The following is a 12,105-nucleotide window of genomic DNA, read 5'->3' as shown; positions in this document are numbered from 1 at the left end:
CTAAATTACTGCTATATTAAAAATGATTCTCCTGCAAAGAAAAGATAGATTCAGCGCCAAAGGATAAAACCCAATTTTCCCCAACAAGTGCAACTCAAATCCACGGGGACAGACGGATGGAGAGAGCGAGGGACCAATCTCACCTCAGTTCGATACACAGCAAAATGAAAGAAATGGTAATGAATTAAAATTCAATTGATTGGTTTGTTAGAGGTTTCCCAGGGAATAGAGGAGGGTCAGACAAACAGTTGTTTCTTCTAACTGCCGGTCTCTGAAGGGTTAGGGTGTGTGATTCAAGTACCACCATAAAAATCAGCATTCCAGGGCAATGCAGTGACAGATTCACATTGAACAAATTCACAGAAACATTGTTTTCTCTTACTAATGTCTGCACTTTGATGGCTTATTATTGAAGCAGTCTCCATTCTTTGAAGGTGATGTCAATGTGTGTGTGTGTGTGTGTGTGTGTGTGTGTGTGTGTGTGTGTGTGTGTGTGTGTTTGTGTGCATGTGGTCAGAAATAAAGGCATGGAAGATGACGAGGAAGAAAACATGGAGTCAAAGGGTGTATTTAAGTTTCTAGACAAGCTCCCAGATATTTGCCCATGTGTCGGGTCATTTCCTCAGTCTGAAAATGACCGTATATGCAAATGTCTACTTAGTAAGTGACAAGTGACAATAACATGCTGTTGAGCTTACACATGCCTTAATTTCAAGTAATTTAAATGATAAAAATGTAATGAAAAAAAAATTTTTTTAGACTTGTCTGCACAACACAGGAAATTTTAACAGCGCGGTTTACATCTTGCTGTCAACGTTGAAATTCTCCACAGATTTATTATGTATATTTTTGCATTCACTTAAGGAAATAATTACCCCGATTTTCTAAATTAATTACATTACTCCAAATCTGACTTGGAGTCAGTGCAGCCTCTTCCTGTTCCTCTCATTGTAGCTGCGGCAGAGATAGCCGCGTCTTGCCTCTTCAACTGTCAGAGTACCTAGCTAGCTAGCTACTGCCGGCGGCGGAGATAGCCGCGTCTTGCCTCTTCAACTGTCAGAGTACCTAGCTAGCTAGCTACTGCCGGCGGCGGAGATAGCCGCGTCTTGCCTCTTCAACTGTCAGAGTACCTAGCTAGCTAGCTACTGCCGGCGGCGGAGATAGCCGCGTCTTGCTCCTTCAACTGTCAGAGTACCTAGCTAGCTAGCTACTGCCGGTGGCGGAGATAGCCGCGTCTTGGTTCTTTAACTGTTAGAGTACCTAGCTAGCTACTGCCGGCGCCATCTTGACACCTTTAGACACATCTGAAGCTATTTTAAGAAGTACCGCAAGTTTGAGAGTCTTCTTTTATTGCTGCGTCACCCACTTCTGTCTGTCTGTTTTTTTAAGAATAAATCTAAACTGATAATAAAAACCATAAAGTTGCTTGAAAATGGTCTGTAAATGAAAACATGAAGTTCAAAAGTGAGAGGGTCCTGCAGGATCCGGCACAAATTAAGTGCCGGCCTGTTCCCTGACCCACTGATATTTAAAATAAAGAGGGACTGGATTCTTGCTTGTCTGTCTAAATGATTTCTGGAGCTCGATGCCTAGCTCTTCCTCTGTTGGAACTTACCACCCTATTAAGTTGTACGACTACACTTTTCAGGTTTTCTGGTCCTATCCAAATCTTGACATGGAGCTTTTATTTTTTGTTCAGTGTCTGAAAACTAAAGTGAACTCTAAGTGCTAACTAACAATCATTATCAGCCCTTCAGCTGACTTGTTGTGCTGCGCTATCCTACGGTTAACAGCTCTGAGTGTTATGACATTGCTAATATTCACGGTCGGGATGTGCTCTCGCGGCTGCCCCCAGACTGTTCTGTGTCACCGGTTTGCCGATCCATCCTTGGGCTGAACCACCAAAGCTTCTGAGTGCCACTGTTCGCTACAGGCTCAGCAAACCCACATCAGAGATTTGGCAGGGCTAAATGTCGTGGGAGCACTGGTCCATGTTCTGAAAGGTATCAATTCTTTGCACATGACTAGGCTCAAGCATTTGTGCCCAAAATGAAAATGACTATAATTAGTGTCCCATTTTCCAAGTGTCATCAGGCTGTGATCCTCCAGATTAAACCGACTCCATGCTGGAGTTACTCAGCAGCAGTTCAGAAGCCATTACATCTGCACATCGACAAATGTCACTTTCGACACTGTCAACCCACAGATATCATGACTCCGTTATGTGGTCTGCATCTTAAATGATGAACTGCAGTATCATTTATTTATTCAGCAGCCAATAAACTACATTCTTTGGTAATGTCTTGGTCCGAAATTACCAAAGCAGCTGCGGAGCCACATGGAGGCGACAAAATAAGCTGTGAACAACATATATTTGTTATGACACACATGGTGACAGACACTTGTCTTTTTACACATCCAGCAAACACTGAGCAATATTAGCATTAATTTGGAGAGAGGTTTGTGCAGCCCAGATAATTTAAGTCAAATATTCATTTTATTATTAGCGTTGTTTTTGACTCGGCCGAACTCCTGAGGAGAATATCTGACTGTTTAGCTGTTAACAATGTTCACCAGTAGTTTGAAATCCTGCTAATTGGTCCCAGGCAGGAAGAGCAAAGGTAGCACACAGAAAAAAAGTTTTTGTTTTTTTTACTCTTGAGTACAACTCAGACAACACCATGGATTCAATTTTAACCAAGAGGTCATGTGACAAAAATTCGGTGAAAATTCGGCTGAACTGCAGGATGGGACAAAATACGCCTTCTATATAGAGGTTTTACAACTGCTACTATGTCCATATCTATTGGACTGAATATTGTTCCTATGTTTTTTTTTTTTAATTTTTGCATAATAAATGATCAAACTTGTATTTGTTTCTTTGTTTTTATCCCCTTCTTTTGGGGTTTATGACATCATAAAAGGGCTATTTCCACCGAGGTGCAGGACTTTATACACTGGTGAAATATTAGCTGAAAGTGAGCAGAAGTGTTACGTGGCAACAAAAACCCAAACCAAACAAACCAAAAAAAAACAACAACACCAAGGATATTGGACTCAGAGATGAAAAAAAAGTTGTGCAGAGCATCATAAAAGCTTATTAATTGACAAACGCGGTGTGAAGCTTTTGCACGTGTTATTCAATTTGAAGGATGTGTCAGTATTACAGTCTACGGCTTGAGTCAATTCCTGAGTCAATAAAACGTGTCAACATCTAAGGGAAGGTGCGTTACCAACGTGAACGAGGAGGATCGCAGAAGAAACATTTGTTAGGCCGACGAGGCAAAATTGAAAGAATGAACTCATTAGTAAATGAATAAAGCGCTAAGAGAGAAGAAAAGAAATCCAAAACCTTCATATTGCAGGTGGTGAAATTAAAGTCAAGTCCATCACCCATCAGAATCTTGATGATAAAGAACCCGCCGCCCCCCCATACACACACACACACAAAAAACCCTTGCTTGATTCATAAGGCTTTGTGCTGCTGTCAGCTGTTATACCTCAACTCCTGCCGTACAACATTGTCCTGCTGAACATGATAATGTTTAATCAAATAAGTGATCGTGCAGCACTGGATTTCTGCCAGAAAAGCCATACTGCATGCAAATGTGGCCGACCTTTAGCACACAGATATGCAGTGCTCTTAAAATACATCCCATCTGGAGACATGCGTAATTCTTGGAACGACTGTTGGTTAAACTCCCCATCTGCTGCACACACTTGACAGAATCTTGTTGTGGTTATTAAAATGAAGGAAAGAGGGACGACGAGGGAAGTGTTATTTTCATTGTTAAGATTAGCAGGAAATTCATTGTCCACGGAGCGGAGGACAGCCATCTACAAGGCCGGGGGACAAACTCCAGCTGATCCTTGAATAACTCCTTGATGGTGGAGGAACCTGGCACGCCAAGCAAACTCCTTAATTATATGTTGAAACGTTTTGGGCAGTGAAGCCTAATCCACGCTTCACATTTTTCACCCCGATTCAATTCAGCGCTGTGTGTGCTTTAGGGAGCTGAGACCTGCAGAGACTGGCTAAACCGCTAGTTGGCTTAGCACATTTAATGGTAGTGGATGGGCTGTGTAGCATAGCATTGCCGCTCAGTTTCTGAAAGCTTTACGTCCTCCTCTGCATGTTCTGGTTCATTTAGATTAAGTTTTTGATTTGTCCAAAAGAAACGCTCCTCTGAATTGTTTTTCCGTGGTAGTGCTGCATTTTTACTCTATGCCACAAAAGACAAAAGTGGGACGAGACTATGAGGGACTTTCCTGCCCCCGAGCGCTTTTATTTCTGCTTCAGCTAATCTCTAAGTAAAACACTGCACTCATCACTGTAACTTTTTATTATCTATTCAAAGTCTGAGAGGGGCAGCACAAATACTGCAAACAGCAACTGTCACACCCCAGATGCATGAGTGCCAGACAGCAACCATGGAGGACCACTTGAACCTCATCCTTATGAAACAATTGATTGGTGGTCTTCTCTCCCTGTGCGGTTCAGTTTTTATTTCATTCGAGGCAAAGACCAGAGGATGTGTCCGATGCGCAGCCACGTTTGCTTCTGCGAATAACAGCAGCTAAAGAGTCCTAGTCCCTCCCAAAAAAAAGCTGCCCATCCAGATCTCCCTCAATCACTCCAAGCCTACAGGACGCCGGACATGAAACCTTGTGGAACAAAGGACCCTGCCTTGCACACTGTATCACTTAATTTTCTGTATCACTTCTTGCATGTGTTTTTTGTGAATTTCCACAGTTTAGAGACCAAACAAACTTGATTTGTGAGACGTGACCACATGTCGTTGTGACAACTTAAAAAAATTCCTTCCTTTTGTGTCAGCTAATCCATATTCAAACATGTCGTACGTTTGGCAACCCAGAATACAGACATGAAATAACAGACTTTTTTAATAACTGTCCCAGTGGTGAGAAATGTAAGTGACGAGAGGGAAAAATTTGGAGATAAGTTTGGGGTAGAGAGACATATTGTGCACAAAGCTGCATTTAAGGGCTTTGATTACAGATTATGATGCCATCTGTTAATAATGGTACTCCTGCTGTATATGACAGGGAGCATATTTGAAAAGGCATGCTTGTTCCCCCTGTTGTTGCCACTCCTTTTTTTTTCTTCTTTTTTTTTAAATCTCTGGGAACTCAAGACACCTCTCTGAAGGCCAGTGGTCCACAGTGGGATAACTCAAGTCCTGGCAGAGACCATGGCACAAGGCTTACAGCATGAGGACTGGATTAAATGTTCTCTGCACGTCCTTCATGGAGATAGTCTCCTCCAATTTTGGGATATGATAAATCTATAGCTGAGGGGCATCTGTCCTGGAGAATTCAATTAGGTAAGAAAAGAGAAGAGGATCACAGTGATATTAGAAAGCTGATCGCAGAGCTCCTCAGCCCTCCCAGTAATGAAGCCCTCCGCTTCCTCCACCGTGACTAGATTGATTTGACTACTGAGCTCAGAGTTCATCCTCTTTTTAAAAGTCTCTCTCCAAAGGCTGGGTGTCATTGAGGAGGAGAGAAGTTTGAAATCCAGAATTGGATAGAAATATGAGTGAGGATTTAGATTGAGGGTCGGGGAAGTGAATTGCCTGTATGCTCCAGACATGTGTTGAGATAACTTTAAATGGAACTTTGTGATTTTCTCTTTCTAGAAAACTGGTATTACCCATTTTATCAACCTGACTTCTGATCCATAACACTTCTCTGTAATTACTTCACCTCTAGACTGTCAGTAAATGTAATGCCTCATCCGTTTTCTTTCTGTTCCTTCATGAAAACCGGACCATAAATAGTTTGTCTGGTGATACCAAACTTGCACATGCATTGATCCTCAGTTTTTTTACGTGAACTGTATTGCATACATGATGCACATATTCTGCTCATGTCTGTACCTGAGGTTGAGATCAGGCCACAGTCCTAAAAGAGCCTAAAGGGTGTATATAATCATGCAAGAATAAAAAGTATAATTGGCTTCAACAGCCTCTGATAAGAATCTCCATGGTAACAAAAGACGACATGACAAAAGGCACGAGTATTATCACTACGAAGCTGAGAAATTACTCTGGTTGAATGTGTCCATCTCCCGATGTTGATCTCTATTCACTGTGTCCTCGCTCAGTATTACAGCCATTCAAATATGATCCGCAGTCACTTGTTTTCGACTAACATTTCTGTCAAGCATCAGGTTATTCTCAGGCCATCGTATTCAAATGGATAAGAGATACTCAGGGTTTTTTCCATCAATTATACTATTGAAAAAAGAACATTGTCCCAATTCAACTGCAACCAGCAAGAGAGATCTTCCAGTCCAAAGTGAAAAAGGACATCTAAAGATGATTTATCATTCATGCTTCCAACAGCACTTCATGCTGTCTTTACAATTTGTCATTTCCTATAACGTTTGCGACCAAGAAAACACTGCTTATTTTAATGTCACTTTTTGAAATCGTGGAGATCTTGTAGAGCACGGCATGTTTTCATTTAACGCGGAAACGCCACATTGAAATTGAAGCTGTAACGAGAAGATTATGTTAGCAGAATTCTGCTGAAGCTTGAAATCCTGTGAAGAGACAACAGCAGAAGTCAAACCCGCTGGAGATAAATGCTGCTGATGTTCGACATCAAGCATCAGATTCTCGCAATGTTGTTAAGGTGGAAGATTTTGTTACTGGCTTACAGTGTGATTACTGAAATTAAAGCCTGAACCAAGAGTCACCCGGGGATTTCAAGCTTCATTTTACTTCACTATTTAAAATCAGACTATTAATGTGAATGCTAACTGAGTCTTTCTTTCTTTGCCCTCAGAATAATAACTTTCATTCATTACTTGAACATATATATATATATATATATATATGTATGTATGTATATATGTGGTTTGTACTGTAGAACTTTGTAAACAGCACTATGTATTTTTGCATGTCATCTTCATAAATGTGACTCCATACATGCATTCATTCACATCAACTAATGAGACTGAGGAAAAGATTATATAGGTATCTAAGAATTGGACCTTGTGGAACTCCAGGGGAGGAATTTCAATGTAGCTGCCAATTGATCTGAAATAGTCTCGGTCACAAAGGACTGGGCAGCAGCTCAGAACAATTTCTGAAAGGCAAATGTCAAAAAAAGAGAGACTTTACCAGAGTTAATGCAGAGACTCTCGTGAGGGCAGTCTGTCTGTGACTGATGGGGCTTCAGTCCAAAGTAGAAACTCTCAAAGTTGTAGAAGGCAAGACAGTTATTAAAAAACAGCTTCTTCAAGGATTTTTCAATTAAATGCCATTATGGAAATTGCACGACAAAAAAAAAAAAAAAATTCCTGCTTTGAGAAAGACTCCTAAACCCAGTGTGAAAAGCGCTGACTTGGCAAATAATTACAAAAAAAAAACAACAACAACAACAAAAAAAACCTTAAAAAGGCGGAAAAATCGAGGCATGACATGGAGGGGATTGAGATGCAAAATTATTTCTTCAAGAGTTGTGAACTTTCTGGGATCAGATTGAGCCATCCTTGCCAGATGAGTTCCAGTTTGTATAAACAGCGGACCACGACACAACTCTGAATTGCATTTTATAGGCATTGATATTCATGGGCTGATTTGCATCCACAGAGATGAAGAGTGGACGGGCATTACTGTTCTCTGATTATTATTTATCTTTGACAGGAATGGTTGTCTCGCATTATTTCAGCTCTCTCTCTCTCTACAGCAATCACCGCGAGTCTGTTGAATAGAGTTTCCGTCCATTTACACTGCAACACATTCTATTTCTCACAGAGCCGTTCATCCTCTGTGCTTTTTGCTTACCAGCAGTGACTTTCATTCAAACTGGCACAATTAGCACAATTTACAATCGAAAGAATTAAAAGTCTAATGAGGATAATTAATTGATGGAGGAGGGTCGCCGGCAGAGGGCCTGAAAAATGTTCCAGGGCTGTGTCAACTCATGAAATTTGTGACTGTTCCAGACCCAGTATTCACCATAACCGACATATCAAAGAAACAAACAAGGAATGTCCCGATAAAGCAGCATCAAGAGGATATTAAGGCTTTAGAGAAAACCGAGTCCAGTATGTGGCCTTTGTTGTGTGTGTGTGTGTGTGTGAGGGGGGGGGGGGGGCTGGCTCCTGTGTGACGAGAGCCTGTTCTGTCTGTTAGTGTTCCAGGATACTGAAAAAAATCTAGAGGGTTATCGTCATGAAAAATCAATGGCAATTCTGAAAAGTAGGGGGTTGGGTAATATGATGGCGGATGGTGGGCAGCAAGTGACGGATGAAATGCGTCTTCTGCGAGATTAGAATAGTGTTTCAAGCCTTTGATCTCATCTCGCATGAAGAAGTGATCGGAAATGATCTCGCGAATCCGGCTCGGAACTACGAGCAGAAGCAGAGCACTCACTCCCTTTTCATCAAAGTCCCAAATAAAGGAAGAAAACAATCTAATGTGATGAAGTCCATTATGGTTATTTTACAGCAATTGTTAAATGAATTCCCAGAACAAATGTATCTTGAAATATGCAGTTATTGTCATTTTGAATTATGAACGCCGTGGTGAAAGCTTTTGGCCGCAATCGCTCATTCTTCCTGCAAAGTCATCAAAGAATGTCGCTGAATATTTAAGTGGCCTATGGGTCATCAATAGAAAAGATTGCTATTTAGTATAATAGAGGTACACAAATGAGTTATAGGCTGAAGAAACTGCACCCACTCTACTTCCTGTCACCCTACATCCCCACAGGAAAAGTTCAGGGACTCATTTAGAGCTGCTGTTGGTGTCATCCAACGATGTTTCAGCTGAAAACATAACATCAAGTTTATGGTCTGTAATAAGATTATTAGTCAAAAAGGTTGTTCCTGGCTGGGCTTTCACATTTAGCAAAGCTGGGATGTATTGTGTCAGGGTCAGGTTCACATATTGCTGTTTCAGAAATAACGGTTTCGCAAACTGTAATGAATAAGGTGGTGTGGAGCAGTAAGAGCGTCATCTTAGTGTGTGTGGGCTGAAATTGAACGATGTGAACAACTGCAAAGAAATTAAAACAAGGACCGACTGAGTCACAGTGCACAAATGTTCTGCGAAAACAACATTTTTTTTGAGATGAATGGATGAACTTTAGGATATCAAAGGGGTTTCATTCTTTTTCTACCTTTACCTCTGAAAGCAATCTTCAATCAGTATGTTCATGGTCCTCGAGGGTGGAGCCTGGGAAGCACAGAGGCTATAAAACCAGCGTCTGCTATAGTATTGAAAAATATATTTATGTCTTGTTTACAGGGATTTCCACTGAGAGCTCTAGAACTGATGAACATGATGAATCTATCTTAACAACTGAGCACTGGTAAGTTCCTGCGAACTCCCTAAACCGGGGAGGTTTGGCTCTGTGCTCTCTGTCCCTCCAGTTATTAAAATAACTCCTTGCACTTTATTTGAAATCCTCTTTGTTTGCACCTGCCTAAGTAAATCAGGGACAAGTATTTATTTATGATTTATTTCCATATATGGATGTCCGTATCACACAAAACTGCAGAGACCCAACAGTAGTATGGAAGGCAGGAAACATCCTCTGATCATCTCTTGGATTTTCCTTTTTGATTTGTGACTCCTGCATGTTTGACATATGAGATTTTGTGTATTTTTTTTTTTTTTTTTTTTTTTTTTACTGTTGATTATGCATTCATTGAGTATCCTCGTACCCCAGGATGCTGGTTCAAGACCAGAGAGCGATGGCTAGTTTCTGCCTTCAGACCTTAAAGGAACAATTTGTAACCATTTTCAACAAGCTATTCATATTTCACCCAGACAAACAGTAGGGGGCAGCAAATTACCAGAGAGACGAGGTGTACACACATAATGTAAGAAACAAGGAATTGTGTATTAGTTAACACTCAGCCATGGTCACGTGACCAAAAGACTGATGTTGCTGCAGCAAAATGTGTTTATTCTAGATTCTCATTCTAGAGTACAAGACTGTTGCCCCAGATTCATTTTATTTCTAGTGACCATTCCTCACTGTGTCTGTCTGTGACTATACAACAAAGATAATCAAGTTTGGAAAGAACATAAAAGATGAATAAATATAGAGGAATGGCTCGACGGGATCAAGCATATCTGACCCCAACATGCGTAAATGTGTGAAAGTGTATCAACGACGAACTCCCAGGTGATAGATCGTGATATAATTAGAATCAAAGGGAAAAACAGATTTGTTTTTTTTCTCTGAGAATACCAGATAAAAGGCTGGTGGAAAATCAAAGCAAAAGGTTAAGCTGAATTATGTGTGTGACACTTCACCACCTGAGTCCTCATGCTAATTAGAGCTCCCACTAAATTAGCATTTCCATCTTGACGCAAGGAATTTACACCTGCAGCAAAGGAACAAGGCTCACAGATGGAATTGGTTTTAACCACTGTGATATTTAGCCAGGTGCCATCATCGCACAATACATATCTTGTTCGAACACATACACTGGTTAATACGGATGACAGTCCGTGAGGGTGCACTGTTTTATGGAGTAAAACACACCGGGGGGGGGGGGGGGGGGGTGCCAGCACATCACGGCATATCTTCAAATAATGGCAAATCTCTTCAAAACGTCACCTAAAATAGAGAGGTTACAGAAAGAAAAAATTACGACTTGATCTGCCTTTAAAAAGAAAAAAAAAAATTAAAAAGGTTTTGGCATCTGTTTTATAATTTTAAAAATATTAATGAAAAATGTCAGGTTCAAGCGGCGTTTGTTTTGACAGCTACTATCGTTAGCTCAGCTTCCCTCAGTATTCGTCTTTTCTGTTATGGGAAAAGAGCGGCGACGTCGTCGTCATCCGCAGGTGAGGTTTCACTACCCTCACACAATGTTGTCGACGCCGTCCAACCCTGTTACACACTGCTACATTCAGGGCTGGGGTTACTGCTAAATTCATAGTCGTGTCACACACGCTGTGTCTCAACCTCAGACTCACTGGTGGTGGAAACCCTGCTGTCTCCTAACCTGCATGCTTGCTGCATGTCTAATAGTTCACCTCTAACACTTGAGGTCTTTCTCATCGAGCTGACAAAACCCAACCGCACACTTCTTCGATATAGGTGATATAGGTGTATCAGTGTCTTGTCTTACTGTTGGAAAAATATTTTTGCCATGATTTCCCTTTGATGAAATTAAAACTGGATATAATAAGCAGCAGAATAAAAAACTGTGACCCTACTTTTTTTTTTTTTTTTGCACAAAGCTTCCTTGTATCCCAACATAAAATAAAATCTTTGAAAACTGTTCCACGTCATTAAAATTGATCAAAAATATTCCCTTCGTTTTAAAGAAATAGTTTCTTCCTGTGAGTTAGATGGACGAAGAAATCATGGCTTTACATTTGTAGACTGCAGATCAAAAACGATGGGAATCATGCTAATTATTTAGCTGTAAAAATGCAGTTTGTGTTGCCTTTGGTCAGATCAGCCTTCATGCTTAACAGAAGTAACGAGCTCCTGGGTGCAGCTTTGTAGTACAAATACAGGAGAGTGGAATTATTCTCATCGAACTTCTGGGAAGAATAAAATTATCCCACTAAACGTCAAACTGTTCCTTTAATTCGGGTGGCTTGCCCTCCCAAACCTGGCTGAGTAGGAGGAAAAAATATGCTTATGAAATTTAAAAGGATTTTAACCATTACTGTCAGGGAGGTTGTGTTTTCTCCTGGATTGTGTGTACGGGAGCACAGGCCACAGGCGAGGCCATTACCTTATGGTCCCAATCTTTTTGACATAGCAAAAACAATGTTTTTGTTGTTTTTTTTTTTCCCGTCGTTGGCCTTGGTGTAGGTACGCGCGCCACAGAGCACTCTCCTTGTTCCATCTTGATTCACAACAAACTATTTTAGATTGTTCAGACCTTTTCAAACACACAGCTAAGGTTTTCAGTGCAGGGAGCCAGCAGTATTAGATCTATAAGAACCGTCTTACAATAGGAACTCTGAATATTTCTCGGGAACCTTGAGGCTGGTTACACACAAAGGGAACCGACGGTGTGAAAGCTTTTGACATTGTCATTGGAATCCTTTCTTTGCTCCGCCATCACACAGACTAAAACGCTACACCTCTTAC

The 12,105-nt window shown here is 40.9% G+C and overlaps 1 protein-coding gene across 3 annotated transcripts in view; it reads right to left on the bottom strand.

Moving 5' to 3' along the window:
* The window catches only part of ntrk3b (neurotrophic tyrosine kinase, receptor, type 3b), a 203,138-nt gene that overhangs the window by 173,204 nt on the left and 17,829 nt on the right, over positions 1-12,105 (bottom strand). The window contains exon 1 of one of the 3 annotated variants that reach the window (XM_086189958.1): positions 383-409. The exons of 1 other annotated variant lie outside the window; for it this stretch is intronic. The gene's annotated coding sequence lies outside the window, so the exon portion shown is untranslated. Of the gene's footprint in view, positions 1-143; positions 191-382; positions 410-12,105 lie in introns of those variants that run through there. One more of the 3 variants, XM_086189950.1, reaches the window with a different exon arrangement.

The sequence above is a fragment of the Aulostomus chinensis genome, chromosome 2 (genome assembly GCF_037954235.1).
Source record: "Aulostomus chinensis isolate RoL2024-O1b breed Wild chromosome 2, RoL_Achi_v1.0, whole genome shotgun sequence".
Lineage (NCBI taxonomy): Eukaryota > Metazoa > Chordata > Actinopteri > Syngnathiformes > Aulostomidae > Aulostomus > Aulostomus chinensis.
This window is presented reverse-complemented; position numbering and strand designations above follow the sequence as displayed.